Raw genomic sequence first — 23,992 nt, 5'->3', positions numbered from 1 at the left:
GTTATTGGGCAGGTCTCAGCTTCAAGCCTGCTGCCAGCCCCAGGAAAGCCCATTTAAGAGATAGTCTGTTTTCTTCTCTGCACAGCAGCCACTGACACAGCTAAGAAAAGAAGATGCCTTAACACAGCAACACCAGTAGCACTGAAAAAAAAAAGAGCACTTGTGTGTTAAATCGTCAGGAGAAAAACAATTATTATCCTTTTCTCCTTTCGTGTTCCCTTCTGTTTTCATGCCAAATACCAGGGAGAACAAAACAGGAGAGATTTCTGCTGTGCAAGGCAAACTTGTAAAGTCAGAAGGAAAACAAATCCTGAGCAAATAACTCAAAGCAAATAACTGGAGGAAGTGAGGGTGGGGAGGAAGGCAGCGGGGAAGACCGACTGGTCCGTTTTCAGCAGTGGTTGTATCAAGACTTACACAATCACAGAATCAACCAGGTTGGAAGAGAACTCCAAGATCATCAAGTCCAACTGATCACCCAACCCTAACTAATCAACTCGGCCATGGCACTATGTGCCTCATCCAGCCTCTTCTTAAACACCTCCAGGGACACTGACCCCACCCCTTCCCTGGGCAGCACATTCCAATGGCCAATTTCTCTTTCTGTGAAGAACTTCTTCCTAAAACCAAGCCTAAACTTCCCCCTGCACAGCTTGAGACAGTGTCCTGTTGTTCTGTTGTTGGTTGCCTGGGAGAAGAGACCAACCCCCACGTGGCTACAGACATCCTTCAGGTAGTTGTACCCAGCAATAAGGTCTCCCCTGGGGCTCCTTGAAGTAGAAAGATGAATGAGGAATGGATGTTTCCATAACCAGGGAATTCCCTGCTTGCTTTACTGACCAACAAAACATCTCTAGCTTAAAACTGCCACTAATAATCCACAGGGGTAGCTCCATGGGACTGGATCTGACTGGAGCTGGGGCTGTTTAGTTTGGAAAAGAGAAGGCTGAGGGGAGACCTCATTGCTCTCTTCAACTACCTGAAAGGATGTTGTGGAGAGGCTGGTGCTGGTCTCTTCTCACAGGCAATTAGTGATAGAGGAAGAGGGTATGGCCTCAATCTGTGGCTGGGTAGGTTTAGACTGGACATTAGGAAGAAATTTTTTCCCATCAAGAGTGGTCAGGCATTGGAATGTGCTTCCCAGGGAGGTGGTGGAGTCACCAATCCTGGATGTGTTTAAAGGTGGCTTGGATGTGGTGCTTGGGGATATGGTTTAGGGGTGAACCTTGTAGAGCAGGGCTCTGGGTTGGACTTGGTGATCCTGAGGCTATTTTCCAACCTGAATGTTTCTGTGATTCTGTGAAAGCTTATGCTCACAGATAGCTGCAGCTCACCTAAACCAGGGGCAAGGCCCAGCTGAAAATCCTGGCTTTGCACAAATGCCTACAGCTCAAGATTTTAGGTGACAAACTTTCCAGACATAGAAGCACCTGCACCCACACAGCCAGAGGAGTCAACTGGTTTTGGTGGGACTACAATTCTGTCCAAAGCTACCTCCAGAGCCTGGGGATGCTCCTGAAGATCCATGTCTGAGGGATGGTCAAAATAACACACTAAGTGATCTTATCAGACCATTCTGTTCTGGAATAAAGTCTCAGCCTGGCACCCTGGAGACAGGACTTGGTCTGATTCAGTGTGCCCGTGGTCACCTCCATGGGCTCACAGTCTGTCTGGTGGCCAAGCTCAACAGGCAGTCTGTATGAGCACAATACTGCTTCCCTGCACACACTATGCTGGGAAGCATGTCAAGAAAAATACCACTTAAGCTGGTCAGAAAGGGCCAGCCTAGGAGACACACATCTGCTTGGGGTAAAAAGCTCCCTCCTGGGCTGGCATCACCACAAGTCCCTGGTGCCACTCAATTCAGAGTAATTAAGCTGAGGGCTTCTCTCTCTGCAGGACTGGGGCTGTGCTAAAGGTGACAGAAGGTAAGTGTGGCAGCCAGCTCTCTCAGCATCCCCCCTGGTCCAGTGCTGACTGCTCTGGGCTGTTCTTTGGACCATGCTGGGAGCAGAGGTGTGCTTTGTTTTCCATCCCTGCATGCATTGCTCTGCAAGAACAACTCCCTGAGGCCAAGCCAGGCCAGCATCTCTTCTTCTTGGACTCCCCCACCATATTGGACTCTTTATCAGAGTATTGCTTTCTCTCCTTAGTTACTCTTCATTTGAAAAACGAGCTCCAGTCCCCACCTATTGGCACACAAAGGAAGGTTTCTCTTTCTCCTTAACCCTGTTGTGACCACAACAGTTGCTGCCACACAGAAGCACCTAACATGCACACACTGCTTAAGTTGAAATACCTTCTCCTTCCTTAAATAAAAGAAAGGTGCCTTCCCATGCAGCAAGCTGGAAATCCTGCCTCTTTTAAACACAAACCAGCAGCAAGCTGAAAGAGACCTGAAGAGGCCACTGCCTGCTGTAATAGGCTTAAGGGCTATATCTTAGGCAATGCTGCTGGAATCAGCTGGTTCTTATCTGGGCTTCTTTGTAGAAGCTCCGCTCTCTTTGTAGCAGACTCTGTTCCTGGACTACCTAACAAATGCTCTTCTTGGCAGGCTCTACAAGTACCATATCTATAAACCCTGAGTTTCCAGCAGGGAAGCTACTTGGTCACTGTAAACAGCCAAAAGGCAGGCAGGTGCCTTAAGTGGTGACATCAGTGTAACTCCTCCTGCCCCCACCTCTGCTCAAAGAGCAGGTCACACTTTCTCCCAGCTCCTCCACACCACACACTGAAGATTCCTTCTTTGTTACCACAATTAAAGTCACTCAACTGTTCTGAAAGCAATGAGGTCTCCCCTCAGCCTTCTCTTTCCAAACTAAACAGCCCCAGCTCCAGTCAGATCCAGTCCCATGGATGCTTTGATGTGAGCCATGATGCATACATGCTTCCACATGCCTCCTGTTTACTACCAGCCACATCAGTGTGTAACTCATGCTATGTAAACTTGTTCTCCAGCACTCTCCCAGACACATCTCCTGGTTCCTATCATCAGAAAATGGAAAATAAGCAAGGGGGTTAGGAAAAAAAACAACAACTGGCATAGAGGTGACTTCTTGGGGCCTTCCACTCTTGCTTTCCCAGAACAGCCATTTCTCTCCCACCTAACAAAACACCCAGAGAATTCCCTCCCTCCCATCCCTGCAGCCAACACATTTTTCCCAGCTGAGATGCTGCTGGTTACCAGGAGGAGCTGTGGAGGGGAGGACTCCAGGAGACACTCCTCTCCTGCTCTCCAGAGCTGGTTGTGCTGACATTGTACACAGCCACCAGTCCCCGGAGCCCAGGGCCAGTGCAGAGCAGGAGGACAGATAAGGGTGAGAAAGTGCCAAGATCTGCAGCCCTCCTTTTCTCTTCCTGCACTCTGTGCTTAACCTGATTTCATGAGCCGAGTTGCGTGACTTACACAGGCAAAAGCTGCCTGCACCACGATTTCTATTCCACTCACTCCCAGCCCTCTTCCTCCACAAGTAAGAGGAGATAAGAATCTCTTGCAATTCAATAGGCTTCATATCGTCTCCAGGAAATAATTGAACCCTTTGTGGCTTTCAGAGAAACATTTTGCTATTTTCCCTGGCATCCAAATACTGCTAGATTCTGTTCAAATGGAAGAGGTGGCCAGTCCACGTTAGCTGGGGGGAAGAGAAAGCCAAGAAGAAGACAAGTCAGCTGCCTGCAAAACAAACAGGGTGAGCAAGGCAAAAGCAGCACTTCCCAAAGGGAAGGATCAGTTCTTCCACCATGTGTAAACTGGCCTCTCTCTTTACCTCACCCTAAAAATGTAGAAGCATTGAGAGTCTGAGCCAAAATCTGGTATTTCAAAGGGACCAATCCCCCACTGCCCCCCACAGCAAAACAATCTGACAGCTTTCTGTTCTGGCATGGCTTTCTCCCTCTTCCCTATCTACTACAGAGCATCGTCACCATCACGCTCCGGCAAGATCAGCCATTCCAGCTGAGACAGAAATCCCAGATGATATGCCCTTTGTCAGGAAAAGCTGGAGGAAGGAACTGGCCAGGCTTACCAAAGCCCATTGCCAAAGCAGCCATTTCTGTATCATGATTTCTGTCTCATCGTCCTGAATGGGTCCAATGCTCTTCAACATCTTTCTCAATGACAAAGGCAGTGCTATCATCTGCACCTTCAGACAGTTTGCTGATGACACCAAGCAGTGTGGTGTGCTGGACTCACCTAGGGCAGGGATCCATTCAAAAGGATCTTGGCAGGCTTGAGAATTAGGCCTGTGGCAACTGCATGAGGCTCAATAAGCCCAAGTGCAAGGTCCTGCAGCTGGGTTGGGCCAATCTCAAGCACAAATCCAGGCTGGGTTCAGAGTGGGTTGAGAGCAGCTATGAAGAAAGAGACTTGGGGGTGTTGGTTGCTGAGAAGCTCCCCAGGAGCCAGCAGTGCCCTCAAGCAGCCCAGAAGGCAGCTGTGTGCTGGGCTGCAGCCAGAGGAGTGTGGGCAGCAGGCAAAAGAGGGAATTCTGTCCCTTGACTCTGCTCTGCTCAGACCCCACCTCCAATCCTGCCTCCAGTTCTGGGGTCCCCAGCAGAAGGACACAGAGATGGTGGAGTGAGTTCAGATGAGGCCACAAAGATGACGCAAGGGCTGGAGTACCTCTGCTATGAGGACAGGCTGAGGGAGCTGAGCTTGTTCAGCCCCAAGAAGAGAAGGCTCCAGGGGGACCTTAGAGCTGCCTTCCAATCCCTGAAGGGATCCTCCAGGAAGGCTGCAGAGGGACTTTTCCTGAGGGTATCTAGAGACAGGACAAGGGGGGATAGTCTGAACCTGGGAGGCACTTGTCTAGTGCTCTCCACTGGCAGTTCATTTGGTACAGGAGATCCCTGGATGTTGTCAGAGTAAAACTGGAGCCCCACTCCATGTCAAGAAGCCACAGCCTCCTCACTTTGGGTCCAATACCCTCACCTGAACCCTCAGCCCATAGCAGCTGATGTGACAGCCCCTGTGAAGGCTGTGCTCCATTGCAACCACTGCAAAATCTCCAAAACCTTTCCTCCAGGACCATTCAAATGCATTCCTGCAGGGCATTCACATGCCACATCCTCCTGCCTGCCTTTGACTGAATGCCCTGTCTCCTGGCTGCGGTGCCCATAGCCTTCTGCTGGAGGCATTAATAAGCACAATGTGCAAACAAATGTGGAAAATCATCTCTAATGCTGCAGACTCCCAGGCCAGAGGAAACCAGAGGATGTTTTCTGGCAAAACAGCAGGCAAGGAGAGCTGTTCTCTAAATAAACAATGTCTCAGTGCACACAAGCTTAGCACTGGCAAATACACCTTAGGCTGAAGGCTCTAATGAGTGTTTCTTACCCACCCCCCCCTTTCAGGGAAGGATGAACAAGCCCCTGCCACTAAGCCACACACCCAGGTGGGCATGGTGGCCAAAGTCCACTCCAGATGCAAAATTTCAGGAGTCCTCACCATTCTTGTTGCCTTTATGAAGATGCTTCAGATGGCCATGGAGTAATTAACTCCTGTCATCTCCATTTTGCACATTTTGCCTCAGGTTACAGCTAAGAGCCTCCTCGCTGGGCCTGCAGGGGAACAGGAGTACAACAGAGCTGATGCACTGGCAGGACTCTCAGCATCAGCAAAACCCTATGTAGGTCAGGGCAGCTCCTTGAAATACACCTCCTGGGGGGCAGACCATAGGGATGCCCTCCCACTACCTCACACTCCAGACAGCTCTTTCCTGCCAGGAAGCACCAGCAGTGGACACTGGTGTCCTGTCCCATAGGGCCAGCTCTTGCCTAATCTCTGAGCACAGGATCACAGAATCACAGAATGTTAGGGGCTGAAAAGGACCTCAAAATATCATTTAGTCCAATCCCCCTGCCAGAGCAGGATCACCTATATCAGGTCACACAGGAAGGCATCCAGACAGGTTTTGAATATCTCCAGATGATATCCCATGGGGAGGACCCATGGGCAGCCCAAAGCCTGCCCACACAGGGGCATTACACCCTGTTGGCTTCTCCCTTAGCTCCAGCAACTTGGCTTTGTGCAGCAGATGACCAGGAGCTCACTATGAAGCACTGGAGCCATTCAGTACCTACCACACCTTGCACCCAGATGTTCTGCCCATGGTGCAGGGGGTTGTTACAGAATCACAGAAAGGTCTGATAAGATCACTTAGTGTGTTATTTTGACCATCCTTCAGACATGGATCTTCAGGAGCATCCCCAGGCTCTGGAGGTAGCTTTGGACAGAATTGTAGTCCCACCAAAACCAGTTGACTCCTCTGGCTGTGTGGGTGCAGGTGCTTCTATGTCTGGAAAGTTTGTCACCTAAAATCTTGAGCTGTAGGCATTTGTGCAAAGCCAGGATTTTCAGCTGGGCCTTGCCCCTGGTTTAGGTGAGCTGCAGCTATCTGTGAGCATAAGCTTTCACAGAATCACAGAAACATTCAGGTTGGAAAATAGCCTCAGGATCACCAAGTCCAACCCAGAGCCCTGCTCTACGAGGTTCACCCCTAAACCATATCCCCAGGCACCACATCCACTGTGCATGATACACACTGGGGCTGCTGAGGCACAGGATGCCAAGACCAGTGGCCCATTTGTTGCCTGTCCTGATAGACATCCTATTGATAGCTCCATCTTGCACTGGCAAAGCCCTTTGTACCACCCTGGGACAGCTGCTCCAATGCCAAGAATTCCTCACAGGCTGGCCAGCCCTCGTGGTGCTACCAGGGAAGCTCCAGTTTCAGCAAAGAATTTGATGGTTGTCTGGCAAGTGTATAAATCATAAAAGCAGCTTTGTTCTGCAACACTTCAAACCTTTTGGGCTCTCTCCTGTGGCTGCAGTTTGCTGGCACTTGCTGTTCCAATTTGTGTAAGCTAAGCTGTGCAAACTCTTACCCTTCCAGCTTGTAGTCAGCCTCTTATCCCACACAGAGATGCTGCTCTGCTAACTCCAAGGTGCATTTTGCTGACAGCAGGGCCTTTTGGGGAAAGGTGCAGACATTCGTTTATGTGTGTGTGTGTGTGTCCCTGATGTAGTTTGACAGGAAACCCAGCAGAGCCCAAGCTTCTAAAACCAATTCACTGAAATAAAAGCAGCAGGCTGCATCCAGGCAAGCCCTGTGCCTGGGAAAGGAGACCCAGAAAGCAAAGGATCACAGGATGTTAGGGGTTGGAAGGGACCTTTGAAGATCATCAAGTCCAACCCCCCTGCCAGAGCAGGACCATAAAATCTAACACAGGTCACACAGGAACACATCCAGATGGGGCATGAAAGTCTCCAGAGAAGGAGACTCCACAGCCTCTCTGGGCAGCCTGTTCCAGTGCTCTGTGACCTTCACAGTGAAGAAGTTCCTCCTCCTGTTGAGGTGGAACCTCCTGTGCTGGAGTTTCTATCCATTGCCCCTTGTCCTATCACAGGGTGCAAGTGAGCAGAGCCTGTCCCCTCCCTCTTGACACCCAAAGCTCTCCATTTTCCCTGGAACAAATGCAGCAGAGTGAGTCACGTTACTCAGGAGATGGGGAGGATTCAAGGGTGCCAGGAACTGGGACTGTAGGAATTTTCCAAGCTGCAGATTAAAAATAACATCCTCCTGAACAAAGCTGACTTCAGACACTGGATTCCCACAAACCTGTGGGCAAAGTGCTGCTGTCCAAAAAGGTTCTGCAGAAGTGCCCAGGGTGAGTGCAGAAGAAGCACCACCCCACTCCCCGCCATGCCTGTCTGCAGCATGTGGCATTCATTGCCATTAGGGCAGGCCCCAGGGGAGCAGCAGCAGTGTGCCTATGCCTCCACACCCAGGGCAGCATTGGTGCTGCTGCCTGCAGAGGAGAAGACAGCAAGAGAAATCCCCTTTGTAGACACGACCTGAGGCAAAAGTCAGCTTTTGAGTCTCTGGGTGCTTCCAGCAGAGAGGGAATGGAGGGGCAGAGGCTGCCATGCTGAGCCATGGTCCCACCCTACCCCTACCCCACAGCTGGCCAGGTGGGAAAGCGGAATTCTGTGGGCTAGGAATGGGAGTATCCCAAGAGGTGTGGGCCAGGCTTTTATCTGGTGAGAATCTGCACAGTGCCTTTGATGTTGACAGCTCTGACTGGTAGGTTGGAGCAGGAGCCCTGTGATAATGAGGTGAAGGCCGTGGAACCTGCTCAGACACTCTGCTCACTTGAAAATCATGAGGTTTGCAGGGCTGCTGAACATAAAGACTTATTTGCACAAGGCAACGTGAGGCTGTGCAGGTACCCACAGGATCACAGGATGTTAGGGGTTGGAAGGCACCACAGGAGATCATCCAGTCCAACACCCTGCCAGAGCAGGGCCATAGAATCTAGCACAGGTCACACAGGAACACATCCAGATGACTCTTGAAAGTCTCCAGACTCCACCACCTCTCTGGGCAGCCTGCTCCAGGGCCCTGTCACCCTGACTGTAAAGAAGTTTCTCCTCATGTTGAGGTGAAATCTTCTCTGTTCAAGCTTGTACCTATTGTTCCCCTTGGCTGATTACCATGCACCATGAAAAAGAGCTTGGCCCCCTCCACTTGACACCCACCCCTCAGATATTAATAGACATTGATCAGATCCCTTCTCAGCCTTCTCTTCTCAAGGCTAAACAGCCCCAGGGCACTCAGACTCTCTTCACAGGGGAGATGCTCAAGTCCCCTAATCATCCTCATGGCTCTCTGATGGATTCTCTCTAGCACGTCTCTTGAACTGGGGAGCCCAAAATTGGACACAGTATTCCAGATGTGGTCTCAGCATGGCAGGGTAGAGGTGGAAAAGAACCTCCCTAGATCTGCTGGGCACACTTTTCTTGGTGCACCCCAGGATCCCATTGGCTCTCTTGGCCACAAGGGCACATTGCTGTCCCATGGAGAAGGCACACATGTGCCCCTCTTTAATCACTGAGCTACACAAACAGGCCCTGCACACACACGCACACAAACCCATGTGCCCACATGTTCCTCCACTGCCTCTTTTCTAAGTGCAGCCCAGTGACACTTTACAGCTTACTGACCCTCCCCAGAAGGTCATAGAATCACAGAATCAACCAGGTTGGAAAAGACCTCAGAGATCATCAAGTCCAATCTACTACCTGACAACTAAACCATGACTCCAAGTGCCACATCCAATCCTTTTCTGAACACCTCCAGAGATGGTGACTCCACCACCTCCCTGGGCAGCACATTCCAATGGCGAACAGCTGTCTCTGTAAAGAACTTTCTCCTCACCTCAAGCCTAAACTTCCCATGGTGCAGCTTGAGACTGTGTCCTCTTGTTCTGGTGCTGGTTGCCTGGGAGAAGAGACCAACCCCTCCTGGCTACAGCCTCCTTTCAGGAAGGAGTCAGTCAAGACTTGGCCTGCTGGGGAAATCAACTGCCCAGGGAGGTGGTTGAGTCACCAACCCCAGGTGTGTTTAAAGGTGGTTCAGATGTGGTGCTTGGGGATATGGCTTAGGGGTGACCCTTGTAGAGTAGGGTTCTGGGTTGGACTTGGTGATCCTGAGGGTCTTTTCCAACCTGAATGTTTCTGTGATTCTGTGATCTCCAGCAATCCCTTGCAGCCCCTATCACCCTCGTATTCTGTGATGGGTAATGTCTCAGCTCACTCAGTGAGTGCCCCGTCATTCACTAGGGCACCCTGGGCCACACCTTGGTCACAGAGCAATGGGGAATGCTATCAACCCCACCAGTCCTAGGGTAGAGGAGGGGAAGAAAGGGTTGTTAGTTTATAGATGCTACTAGCTGGGGCTGGGGCCCTCCTGCAAAAATAGAGGGGGGAGGCAGTGGCAGTAGCAAGCAGCAGCAGAAGAGGCTCACAAGTAAACAGCAGAAAGGAGAGTGGCCGAAACCATGAGGAAAACTTGGTGTGCATGAGTGATGGGGGCTGCAGGAGGGCAGGGAAGTCAGGGAGGCTGCACTGAGGACAGACACTGTGCTGAAGTCAGACACTGGGCTGTGGGAGAGGAACTGCCAGCAGATCCAGAGAAGTGATTCTGCCACTTTGCTCTGTGAGACCTCCACCTGGAGTACTGTGTGCAGGTCTGGAGCCCTCAATATAGGAAGGACATGGACATGATGGACAGAGTCCACAGGAGGGCCATGAAAATGATCAGGGGGTTGGAGCAGCTCTGTTATGAGAATAGGCTGAGTAGCTGGGGATGTTCAGTCTGGAGAAGAAGAGGCTCTGAGGAGAACTAATATCAGCCTTCCAGTACCTGAAGGAAGGATGGAGAGAGACTGTTTACAAAGGCCTGCAGTGATAGGACAGGGGGCAATGGCTTCAAACTAGAGAAGGGCAGATTTAGATTGGGTATCAGGAAGAAGTTCTTCACTATGAGGGTGGTGGAACACTGGAACAGGTTGCCCAGGGAGGTGGTTGAGACTCCTTCCCTGGAGACATTCAAGGTGAGTCTGGACGAGACCCTGGGCAGCCTGATCTAGCTGGGGAAGTCCCTGCTGACTGCAGGGAGGTTGGACCGGATGACCTTGGGAAGTCCCTTTCAACCCAAACCATTCTATGATTCCATGAAACATGCCCCTGTGCCTTAGAAACTAGCAATGTCAAAGCAAGTTTCCCCAGGGGAAGGCCCTGGTTCTTCCTGCAACCTTTCCTGTTGAGGCTATTAGTTGTTTTCTCTGCTTTTTCCCAAATATTTTCTTCCTGAAAGCCTCCCATGTCTCACCAACATCATGCTACCACCAGCTCACAGCACCAAGCCTTCAGTGCCCACCTCTGCCCAAGGCTGACAAAAGGCAGAGATGCCTTTCCCAGTTGCTGCTGCTTCTCCACACTGGTGGGGGAAACCAAGCCTTGCAAGGAGCAGCAATATTAGAACAAGCTCAGGTACCTCAAGTCTGCACTTCTTTTATCCATCTTTCTGGAGGCAGCCACTGGAGGCAGCCCTGGACCACCTGCTCCTAGGATGGGACATCTCACTGGGTGGCCTAGACCAGTCATGCTTGACTGCCCTGTCTGGGGACCATCTTTTCTCCACTGCCTTTGAAATCTTTCAGTCTGGGCTGCTCAGTCTGGAGAAGAGAAGGCTCCGAGGTTGCCCAGGGAGGTGGTGAAAGCCTCATCCCTGGAGAATGTGGCTTTGGGCAACCTGATCTAGTGTAAGGCAACCCTGTCCATGGCAGGGGGGTTGGAACTGGTTGATCCTTGAGGTCCCTTCCAACCCTAACAATTCTATGATTCTATGATTCTTTCCCAGTGCTGGCTGTCTCTTTGTCTCAAATGTGACACTTGCTGCTGAAGCTCTCCTGTAGAGATATGACAGAGATGTTGTAAGAAGGAGGGAAAAATACTCTAGATGCTTTTGTTTCTTATGCTTTTCTGACTTTTTTGTCATTTACATAGAATCACAGAATATTAGGGCTGGGAAGGGACCTCCAGAGATCATCCAGTCCAACCCCTCTGCCAGAGCAGGATCACCCAGAGGAGGTCACACAGGAACACATCCAGGTGGGTTTTGAATATCTCCAGTGAAAAAGATTCCATAACCTCTCTGGGCAGCCTGCTCCAGTGCTCCTGATCACTTTCCAATGTCTTCAGTTTGGGGATTTTTCTGCCCTCATAGACCTGGCCATCCTCACAGCACACCCGCTGCCTTGGGCCTCCTCCAGAGGAAAGGAAATTCTGTGCAGCTATGCTTTGTTTCTGGCAGTGTTCACATCTACAAGCACCACTCCAGATTAGGATTTAAATCTTAGAATGGTCTGGGTTGGAAGGGAAGGGGAGTGTGCCCAGTGGCACTGCTCAGGAGATGCATCTACCTTTGATGAAAGGAATTTCACAGCTACCGGAACAAATCATGGAACTACATAACCGCAGAATTGTTAGGGAAGGGACCTCAAGGATCATCCAGTTCCAGTCCTCCTGCCATGGGCAGGGACACCTCACACCACATTAGGTTGCTCATGGCCACATCCAACCTGACCTTCAAAACCTCCAGGGATGAGGCTTCCACCACCTCCCTGGGCAACCTGTGCCAGTGTCTCACCACCCTCATGGGGAACAATTTCTTCCTAACAACCAATCTGAATCTACTCATTTCTAGTTTTGCTCCATTTCCCCTAGTCCTATCACTACCTGACACCCTAAAAATCATTAAGGTTAGGAAAGACCCTAAAGATCACCAAGTCAAACTATTAGCCCAACACTACCATGACCACTAAACCACATGCCAAAGTGCCATGTCTAGGTGGTTTTCAGCACCTGCAGGGATAGAATAGAATCATAGAATCAGTAAGGTTGGAAAAGACCTCAGAGATCACCAAGTCCAACCTGTCAGCCAACACCTCATGACTAACTAAACCATGGCTTCAAGTGCCACATCCAATCCCCTCTTGAGCATCTCCAGGGACGGTGACTCCACCACCTCCCTGGGCAGCACATTCCAATGGCCAATTACTCTGCCTGTGAAGAATTTTCTCCTCACCTTGAGCCTAAACTTGCCATGGTGCAGTGTGAGACTGTGTCCTCTTGTTCTGGTGCTGGTTGCTTGAGAGAAGAGACCAACCCCTTCATGGTTACAACCACCCTTCAGGTAGTTGTAGAGAGCAATAAGGTCTCTCCTGAGCCTCCTCCTCTCCAGGCTAAACATCCCCAGCTCCCTCAGCCTCTCCTCATAGGGCTGTGTTCAAGGCCTCTCCCCAGCCTCAATGCCCTTCTCTGGACATGTTCAAGTGTCTCAACGTCCTTCTTAAACTGAGGGGCCCAGAACTGGACACAGGACTCAAGGTGTGGCCTAACCAGTGCAGAGTACAGGGGCACAATGACTTCCCTGCTCCTGCTGGCCACACTATTCCTAATGCAGACCACCCATGGTGCTGGGCAGCTTATTCCAATGCCTGACATCTGGCCAGAAGATGATTTTACAATCTCTTTTTCTTTTTTCCCTGAACATTCCTGGTTATTTTTTCTGGCTTTTTCTCTCACTCACAACAACGTCCAGCACTCATATCCAGTACAAGTATCTGACATGGCACTAGCCTGAAGCTCCTCTAGCAGCATGACTCACCCACACACCAGAGAACCAAGTTAAAGTAAAAAGGGTTGTTTTGCTCCAGCTCTAGAAAATGCTTGAATAACAATAATTTTTAAAAGGATTTTATATGTTTTGCTTTAATTAAGGAAAAAAGAGACCACAACACATCACCACATCCCACAGACACCTAAACACCATTCTGCTGGAGCAACTCTGCTGTGAGGACAGGCTGAGGGAGCTGGGGTTGTTCAGCATGGAGAAGAGAAGGCTCTGGGGAGACCATGGAGCTGCCTTCCAATACCTGAAAGGATCCTCTAGGAAGGCTGCACAGGGACTTTTCCTGAGGGTGTCTAGAGACAGGACAAGGGGGAATGGATTGAAGCTGAGGGAGAGAAGGCTTAGACTGGATCTGAGGAAGAACTTTTGCAGTAGGAAAGTGGTGAGACTCTGGAACAGGCTGCCCAGGGAGGCTGTGGCTGCCTCCTCCCTTGGGATTTTGAATCCCAGGCTGGATAAGGCCATTTGCAGCTGAGTGTATTCGAGAGGTGTCCCTGCCCCTGGTGGGGAGGTTGGAGTGGATGATCTCTGGTGTCCCTTCCAACTTGAGCCAATCTAGGAGCCTGTGATTTTCAAGTTAACATTTTTCAACTATAGCATTCTCTGTCTTCACCATCACAACTCTATTTGTCAGGCAGGAATTGCCCCAGTGGGAAAGATTCAAGCTGCAGCCTGCTCAGTATCCAGAGGCTTCATTACCTGCACATGATTATGAAGATGTGTCTGGTCTTGGCTCTGATGTGTTACCTCCACAACCTCCTGTACAGAGAAGACCTTCACATTGCCTGATTTTCCCAGGGTGCAGGTAATTTTCTATACTCTGTGGGATTTACCCTCAGCATGGCTCTGAGTCTTGAGGGTTTTTTTTTAACCTCACTATATCTCAACATAGCTTTGGCCAGGATCTGTCTGAGAACAAACTGTATTTCGTGATGGTTTGGGTTTTTCGTTTGGGGGGGGTTGTTTTTGCTAACTAATGAGGAGTGCAGCTGTAAATAAGAGATAGCAGCCTCTCACTCTCTCTCTGCCAGATTAGTAGTAAGCCAAACAGCACTTTGTCAGCAGCCTGAATCTTGTATCTAAAAGGCTGAAAAGAAGATGCAAGAAACCTCTGCCCTCTTCTTCAATAGAAGAGTGAAGCCTAAGGAGATCTCCCCATTCAGCTCAGATGTTGTGACCTCAGCAGCCCTCTGTTCTCAGGGAAAAGAGAAACTGGCCCCTGGGAATTGAAATGTCCAGGGCTGGAAGGGGCTTTGGGCATGAGCAGGTCAGGCTGGTAACCTGCAACGGACACAGAAAGCTGGAGATGAGGCTGGAGGAGAGACCTCTGCAGCAGACTGGCAGAGCAGAGGGACCACGGCTCATCTCTCGGGTGCCAAAGCAGTGGTGGCAGGGAGCAAAGCATGCAGGCAACAACCTAAGAGGCAGCTATCATTGTTAATAAACAATTTCACTGAACCAGGCAAACAAACAAACCCCTGCCCTGAATTTGTACCTGAGGTTTTGGGGCTAAGGATGGAAGATAGTGACAAGATCCGTCAGGGCCAGCTCAAACTCATGCAATAAACTCCACAAGCAGAGAGGTCATCATCAGGGGAACAAGTAGTCTTCAGCCAGGCCTGCTCCTGCTGAAGTCAAAGAATGCTTCTTTTCACTCAGTCCTTTTTCCCCTTTGCCCTCTGCCCACAAACCCAGTGAAAGGCCAAGCATTGAACAAGGCCCTGTTCAAACCAAGCTTGAATGGGATGGGAGTTAGCAGTGCCCCCCATGTACAGGTGCAAGACTAAAATCTTTGTCTGAGAAAGAGCTGTAGGATAGAGCTCTCAGACTCCACCTGACAAGTCCCTGTTTCTGGGGTTCAGGAGCAGAAGCCTTGCAGGAGTACCTGGCTGAATATGCCATTTCTAACAATCAGAGCAAAATGCTCAGGGACCAGATTTTTAACTAATTAGGCAACACTAATGAGTGAAGGAAGAGACATTTCCTTTTTTAGTTTGATGGGGGGGGTTGGTTGTTTTTTTTCCCCTCTAGAGTTATTTCTGTTTTAACAACACAAGAAGTCAGGACTTCTTGTTTTAACGACTCCTCAGTCCCCCAGGTGATGACATGACATGCTCCACCAGCTGCATCAGCATGCTGCACTCTCCTGAAAAGGAGCCCTACATCAGATAATTACAAATATCATGGAATATTAGGGGTTGCAGGGGACCTCTACAGATCACCCTGCCCAACCCCTTTGCCAGAGCAGGATCACCCAGGGCAGGTCCCACAGGAATGCATCCAGGTGGCTTTGGAAAGTCTCCAGAGCAGGAGACTCCACAACCTCTCTGGGCAGCCTGCTCCAGGGCTCTAGCACCCTCACTATACAGAAGTGTCTCTTGGTGTTGAGGTAGAACTTCCTGTGTTGCAGCTTGTATCTGTTGTTTCTTTTCTGTCCCTGGGCACCACTGAAAAGAGCCTGGCACCTTCATCTTGACACCCACCCCTCAGAGATTTACAGACATTGATCCAATCCCCTCTCAGCCTTCTCTTCTCCAGACTCAACAGCCCCAGGGCTCTCAGTCTTTCTTCACATCAGAGATGTTCAAACTAGCTCCAAAGGAATCATTACTCTTACAAAGAGGCAAAATGAGGCACACTCAACTAGAGGGGAACAACCTAGGGAACAACTGTGAAGGGCTTTGAAGGGCTCGGCAGAGAGGAGGCTCAGCCTCTGGCGGGTGCTGCCTCCAGGGGGTGAGTGGGAAGGTTCATAGTGTGTGACAGTTTTAGGCTATGCCTTTACATTTTTTCAGAAATCTTGAACAGAAAGCAGTAAAATGTAAACAAATCACTATTGGCTGTAGAAAGGACAATGGAGATAATTCTAAACAATCCCATTGGAAGAGATAAGGGACTAAAACTAGTTGTATCAAAACAATCTCTCTTTTTCCTCTTCTCACTTCTTCGTTCTGGGGAGATACTAACTTGCTTCTGCTTGAGCTTGCCTGCCTTGTTTTGGTATTAACTTCTCTGCCCCTTTCTCTTTTCCTTTTTGTACAGCAGAGTAAGGAGGGCAGAGAGGGAGAAGCTAGTAGGTTCCCCTGGTCAAAGACCAGGGGGGTTCTTGTGCTGTTTATTAGTTGTAAATAACTGTAAATATTGTAAGCACTGTATGTTTTGTACATATTCGTTGCATTCCATTGTAGATTGTAGTTTTGCTTGTAAATACAGATTCCATCTGCTTCCACTTGAGCTGGTCTGGAAAATTTAATAGAATAGAATTAACCAGGTTGGAAAAGATCTTGGAGATCATCAAGTCCAACCTATCATCCAACACTAATCAACTAAACCATGGCACCAAGCACCCCATCCAGTCTCCTCCTAAACACCTCCAGTGATGGTGACTCCACCACCTCCCTGGGCAGCACATTGCAATGGCCAATCTCTCTTTCTATGAAGAATTTCTTCCTAACATCCAGCCTAAACCTCCCCTGGAACAGCTTGAGACTGTGTCCTCTTGTTCTGGTGCTGGTTGCTTGAGAGAAGAGACCAACCCCTTCCTGGTTACAATCACCCTTCAGGTAGTTGTAGAGAGCAATAAGGTCTGCCCTGAGCCTCCTCTTCTCCAGGCTAAGCAACCCCAGCTCCCTCAGTCTCTCCTCATAGGGCTGTGCTCCAGACCTCTCCTCACCCTCACTGCCCTTCTCTGGACACCTTCCAGCAAGTCAACATTCTTCCTAAACTGAGGGGCCCAGAACTGGACACAGTACTCGAGGTGTGGCCTAACCAGTGCAGTGTACAGGGGCAGAATGACCTCCCTGCTCCTGCTGGCCACACTCTTCCTGATACAGGCCAGGATTCCATTGGCCCTCCTGGCTGCCTGGGCACACTGCAGGCTCATGTTCAGCCTACCATCAACCAGCACCCCCAGGTCCCTCTCTGCCTGGCTGCTCTCCAGCCACGCTGACCCCAGCCTGTAGCACTGCATTGGGTTGTTGTGGCCAAAGTGTAGAACCCAGCATTTAGATGTGTTAAATCTCCCCCTAAATCAATAAGGTTGGAAGATACCTCAAGGATCATCAAGTCCAACCTGGCACCCAACACCTCATGACACCATGGCACCAAGTGCCACATCCAATCCCCTCTTGAACACCTCCAGAGATGGTGACTCTACCACCTCCCTGGGCAGCACATTCCAATGGCTAACAACTGTCTCTGTAAAGAACTTTCTCCTCACCTCAAGCCTAAACTTCCCATGGTGCAGCTTGAGACTGTGTCCTCTTGTTCTGGTGCTGGTTGCCTGGGAGAAGAGACCAACCCCTGCTGGCTACAACCGCCCTTTAGTTAGTGAAGTAATGCTGGGGCGGGGGGAGAATTTTCAACACACCACACTAGTGCCAGAACACTAAAAGTGACCAGAAGCATCAGGAACAACAGCACTGCCTTACCCTTTCACACCTCTCATCTCTCCTAGGTAAACACTGGACCAAAGCAGCACCATTACCTTGGTATAGCACAGTCAGGTGATGGCTATGTGATGGCTTTCCACACTCCAGCACGGTGTTGCCCTCTTTGGTGCCCTTTAAAAGAGGGCATCCTTGCCTGGAAACCATAGAATCACAGAATTGTTAGGGTTGGAAGGGACCTCAAGGATCATCCAGTTCCAACCCCCCTGCCATGGGCAAGGACACCTCACACTACATCAGGTTACTCACAGCCACATCCAACCTGGCCTTCAAAACCTCCAGGGATGAGGCTTCCACCACCTCCCTGGGCAACCTGTGCCAGTGCCTCACCACCCTCATGGGGAAGAATTTCTTCCTAATATTCAACCTGAATCTACCCATTTCTAGTTTTGCTCCATTCCCCACAGTCCTATCACTCCCTGACACACTAAAATGCCCCCCCCCCCCCCCCCCCCCCCAGCTTTCTTGTAGCCCCCTTCAGACACTGGAAAGCCACAATTAGGTCTCCTCAAAGCCTTCTCTTCTCCGGACTGAACAGCTCCAACTCTCTCAGTCTGTCCTCATAGGAGAGGAGCTCCAGCCCTCTGATCATGCTCGTGGCCATTCTCTGGGCCGGGGGTGATATTAGGATTCCATCTGCAGCAAGGGCAGCTGTGTGAATTTTATTAGCAAAGGGCTTTCGGTCTCTAGTAGCTTCCACTGAGAGAAAGAAGAGAGAAAAAGGAAGAGGCAGAAGACAACAACACTGCTGTGAAGTGGTTTGCTGCATTTATGATCTGCAGACCATATGCACACAGGCTGGCAGGCAGGACCTGACTCATGACGTGAGTTGTGGTCAGCAGAGGAAGCTAAAAAAGGAACTGGGGGTTTCTATGAATCTCATGGTGGGGGTGGGGTACAAGCTGCCAGGAATCCAGGGTGCACTGCTGCTGATATACACCCAGGAGATGTGTGCCTCACAGACAGGCATGCAGCAATCCAGCGAGAACAAGCAGTCTGGGAAACTGAAAGCAGCTTCCAAGAAACACTAAGGTCCAAGCTGCTCTTGTTCACCATTTCCTGGGCAAAGATGGAAGAGCCACATCTGCTAGGGGGAGGCTGGTGTTGGTCTCTTCTCCCAGGGAACCAGCAACAGGACAAGAGGAACTGGGTTTGAATTGTGCCAGGGGAGGGTTAGGTTGGACATGAGGAAAAACTTCTGGAGTGAGAGAGTGGTGAGGGGTTGGAACAGGCTACCCAGGGAGGTGGTGGAGTCACCATCCCTGGGGGCATTCAAGAAGCTGCAGATGTGGTGCTTCAGAAGGTGGTTTAGTGGTCATGGGAGCTGGGTTGATGGTTGGATTCAATGATCTTAAAGGCCTTTTCCAACCCTTGCCCCTCTGGGATGTTTCAGGCATCAGATACAGTTCCTCCAAGAGGGAACAAAGACAAAAGCAACCAGTTGGCAGCTGACAGCAGAGAGCAATTGGGCCAGGTCTCCACTCGTGGCAGAAATCCTGTACCCAAACTCCCTGGTCGAGGGGTTTCCTGGCGGCCCCTGCTCACCTGACCCTTGAAGGTCTCAAGAGCTAACAAACAGAACAAAAGAAATGGACCAAACCTGGTGGCTCACCTGCTGATTTAAGGAATACTTGTGCCCTCCCCCTAGCAGAATTAGAATCATAGAGTCACAGAATGGTGACGGATGGTCACACACTGACCTCAGACACATGAGACAATCCTGGGTGGGACCTCATCCAAATCACAAAATCACAGAATCCCAGAATGGCTCAGGTTGGAAGGGATCTCAGAGCCCATCTACTCCAACCTCCCCCCCATGGGTAAGGACACCTCTCAACTAGACTCAGCTGCTCAAGGCCTCATCCAACCTGGCCTTCAACATCCACAGCCTTCCTGGGCAGCCTGTTCCAGAGTCTCATCACCCTCACGCTGAAGAACTTCGTCCTCAGACCCAGTCTAACCCTGCTCTCCCTCAGCTTCAAACCATTCCCCCTTGTCCTCTCTCCAGACACCCTCAGGAGAAGTCCCTCTGCAGCCTTCCTGTAATTAGACTTTTCTTTGGGTACTGGCAGTCCCTGGGGTTTTCCTGTTTGTAAACATTTCATCACAAGAACTTCCTCTTGTCCTCATTGGGGTTCACATTTGTCTCTTTGAGGATCACTCTGCTTGGAGACCAAGCTAGCTGTTTAGAACAGCCACTGTTCTTCACAGCCAGAATTCAGGAATTGTTCTGAATTTTCCTGGATTTATTTGGGTTGGGGGGAGGGAACCAACCCAGAAGTGCTATTTCCAAGAACTGGTGCCACTTTCTTTAGCAACATCAAGCCCTCCAAGTAACAAAGCTGATTGTTTTCCTAGTAATGGCACTGAGGCTGGACTTTTGCTTCCTTTTTTCCTTTTAAGTTATTAAAGATCAGGCTGCCCAGAGAGGTTGTGGAGTCTCCTTCTCTGGAGACATCCCAAACCCTCCTGGATGTGTTGCTCTGTGACCTACCCTGGGTGATCCTGCTCCAGCAGGGGGGTTGGACTGGTTGATCTCTGGAGGTCCCTTCCAACACCTAACATTCAGTGATTCTGTGATCATTTAATGCTGTTTTCCACCTTGAGAAGGAGTCCAGCTCCAAGAGTGAATGCTGGCAGGCACAGCTAATCCTGAAGCTGATCAAATTTGGGATTAACAGCAGCTATGCTCATTTATCACCTCTGCTGTGATAGGAGTCACATCCATTTGAGTCAGTTTGCCTCTCAGGCTGGCCACTGCAAAAGCACAACTTCAAATGGATGATTTCACACACACCCCCCAAAGATTTTTATCATCTTCATCTCCAAGGCACCTCAAAACATTTATGAAGGGCCAAAGATGGTCAACAACCTCAAGAAAACTTCTTAAGGGCTAAGCATGATCACAGGATGTTAGGGACTGGAAGGAACCTTTGAAGATCATCAAGTACAATGCCCATGCCAGAGCAGGACCATAAAATCTAGCACAGGTCACACAGGTCACACAGGAACACATCCAGATGGGACTTGAAAGCCTCCAGAGAAGGAGACCCCACAATCTCTCTGGGCAGCCTGTTCCAGCACTCTGTGACCTTCACAGTGAAGAAGTTCCTCCTCCTGTTGAGGTGGAACCTCCTGTGCTGGAGTTTCTAGCCATTGCCCCTTGTCTTATCACAGGGTGCAAGTGAGCAGAGCCTGTCCCCTTCCTCTTGACCCTCAACGCTCAGATATTTAGAAACATTTATTAAACCCCCTCTCAGTCTTCTCTTCTCTAGACTAAAGAGCCTCAGGGCTCTCAGCCTGTCCTCATAAGGCAGTGCTCCAGTCCCTCAATCATCCTGGTAGTACTCCATTGGTCTCTCCAGCAGATCCTTGTCCCTCTTGAACTGGGGAGCCCAAAACTCCATGCAATATTCCAGGTGAAGTCTCCCCAGGGCAGAGTAGAGGGGGAGGAGAACCTCCCTTGATCTGCTGGACATACTCCTCTTAATGCACCCCATTAAGATACAAAACAACAGAGAAACCAAAGTAGTTGATGCCATAACTTCAGCCACAGGTTGGCCAGGGGACCAGCTGGTCTCACACCACATCCACTATAACCTCAGGATCTAGAACATTGCCACCTCAAAACCCAGCCTCAGTCCCCTACCACCTAGCTAGGGCAAGGTGGAAGAGAGCCAACAGTGATAAAGAAACCCTTGTTCCTCCACCCACACCATTTCAAGCAGTACAGATCCAGAGGTTCTTTCTTTAATTGTGTGTGAAACCAAAGCCCAGGACTTATTTCAGGAAGGACTAGACTTATTTCAGGAAAATTTACCAACAGCTTCCCCATGGACTCTACAAAATCAGAGCAGACCACTACCTCTTTCTATGAGTATCTGTGAAGGGAAATGGTTGACTCATACAGCTGTCATGTACAAAGAATTAAAACCCCATTCCTGATGGATGGAGAGGGCAGAACATTACTTATGAGACTGCACATCCAGAATAGGGACCTGGAGAATAAAAGGCTCCAGTGAGACCTAATAGCAGCCTACTAGTAGCTGAAGGGGGCTACAAGAAGACTGCAGAGGGACTGTTTGCAAAGGCCTGCAGGGACAGGATGAGGGACAATTGTGACGGTTTAATCCACACACTAACAAATGTTTGAAATGAGAGAAGGGCAGATTTAGGTTGCATGTGAGGAGCAAGTTTTGCACCATGGGGCTGCTGGAACAGGTTGCCCAGGGAGGTAGTCAAGGCCCTGATCCTGGAGATACTCAAGTTGAGGCTGGACAAGGCTCTGGGCAACCTGATCTAGTGGAGGATGTCCCTGCTGACTTCAGGGGGATTGGACTGGGTGACCTTTGGAGGTCCCTTCCAACCCAAACCACTCTCTGGTTCTACCTAACCCTGACTTCTTTACTGCATATGCTTTCCCCTGTTGAAAATGATTCTCCCACAGGACATGTCACAAGAGTACATGTGTTTTCCCTCAGTGTCCTCATCAAACTGCAATAATTACCTTCCCTCTGCCTAAATTCCCTCTGCAGATTCAGACAAGCACAATCAAAGGTCTCCTTTGCCAAAGTGTTCTCCTGTGCTTGTCTTCTAAAGCAGCTGCTGTTTAAGAGCAAGGAAACCAACTTGCCTTACAGGAGTGTGAGTCCATAAAGCAGTATCAGATCCTCCCAAGTAAGAGGTGATTTTGAAGTGCAAGACATTGAGATCTGCACCCCTTCTGCTATGCTCTCTCCTCACTCAAGGTACCACAATGGCTTGATGAGCACTGAACCCAGGCAAGAGTAAGCTGCCAGCTGGGTCAAGGCCAGAGAGCATGAAGGATGGAGCCAAGATGAAGAACCAGCACAGGCTGGGTCTTCCACTGATGGGGGCAGAAGAGTTTTTTAAGGTCTGAGTTGGTGTAGGTGGGAGGAGTCATCACACAGAGCCCACCCTGGGTACCAGGAGAGACAGCAGCAGCTGCAGAGAGCCCAGATTGCTGAAGGTGATTTTTTTAACAGCCAGAATCACAGAATCAACCAGGTTGGAAAAGACCTCAGAGATCCTCAAGTCCAACCTATTCCCTAATACCTAACACCTCCTGACAACTAAACCATGACTCCAAGTGCCACATCAAATCCTTTTCTGAATGACTCCACCACCTCCCTGGGCAGCACATTCCAATGGCCAACTACTCTTTCTGGGAAGAACTTTCTTCTCACCTCTAGCCTAAACTTCCCCTGGCACAGCTTGAGACTGTGTCCTCTTGTTCTGGTGCTGGTTGCCTGGGAGAAGAGACCAACCCCTTCCTGGCTACAACCTCCTTTCAGGTAGTTGTAGAGAGCAATAAGGTCTTCCCTGAGCCTCCTCTTCTCCAGGCTAAACAACCCCCAGCTCAGGAAACTGCTATGATTTTAACAGACAGTTCTACAGAATGAGCCTGAAGTGCCTTCAGCATAGCCCTAGCCCTAATAGCATCCAAGCTGTCCCTGAAGCCTCCCCTGACCCTGCTCTGCATTTAAAATGAATTCCAAGGAGTATTATAATTGGCACAAAGCAGAATAGAATTAGATTTAGGAGAGAGCAACTGAGGTGACTGCCCAGGACCCAAAGCTGGAGGAGAGCCTCACTAATCCACACCAGAACATCAGCAAAAGTCAGCCCCTCCAAGGGGGGCAGGCAAGAAGTGACCAAGCCCTGCCTTTGCCCTGTGCCCCCAGAGTTTAATGCCGGCTGTGTGCCGAGAGAAGCAGGGCTAGGTCAGCACAAGTGGGAGAGGAGAGGAACAAAGACCACACACAGGATAACAGTGAGGTGACTTAAACATTTACAGGCTCACTGCAAGTAGGGGGTGAGGAGAAGTCAAGTTTTGTGCAAGAAGGCAGTAAATTTCCTGTCTGAATATCTACATCTTCTTTCCCAGAAACAAAGCTGCTGCTCTCAAAGCCATCCTGACTGGTGCACAGGGCTCTTGCTCTCAAAGCCACCCTGACTGGTGCACAGGGCTCTTGCTCTCAAAGCCACCCTGACTGGTGCACAGGGCTGCTGCTCTCAAAGCCACCCTGACTGGTGCACAGGGCTGCTGCTCTCAAAGCCACCCTGACTGGTGCACAGGGCTCTTGCTCTGAAAGCCACCCTGACTGGTGCACAGGGCTGCTGCTCTCAAAGCCACCCTGACTGGTGCACAGGGCTGCTGCTCTCAAAGCCACCCTGACTGGTGCACAGGGCTCTTGCTCTCAAAGCCACCCTGACTGGTGCACAGGGCTCTTGCTCTCAAAGCCATCCTGACTGGTGCACAGGGCTCTTGCTCTCAAAGCCACCCTGACTGGTGCACAGGGCTCTTGCTCTCAAAGCCACCCTGACTGGTGCACAGGGCTCTTGCTCTGAAAGCCACCCTGACTGGTGCACAGGGCTCTTGCTCTCAAAGCCACCCTGACTGGTGCACAGGGCTCTTGCTCTCAAAGCCATCCTGACTGGTGCACAGGGCTCTTGCTCTCAAAGCCACCCTGACTGGTGCACAGG

This window comes from Melanerpes formicivorus, unplaced genomic scaffold (genome assembly GCF_026170545.1).
Source record: "Melanerpes formicivorus ecotype bairdi unplaced genomic scaffold, bMelFor1.0.p_v2 SCAF_64, whole genome shotgun sequence".
Taxonomy (NCBI): domain Eukaryota; kingdom Metazoa; phylum Chordata; class Aves; order Piciformes; family Picidae; genus Melanerpes; species Melanerpes formicivorus.
The sequence above is the reverse complement of the archived record's forward strand: the minus strand, read 5'-3'. Positions refer to the sequence as shown.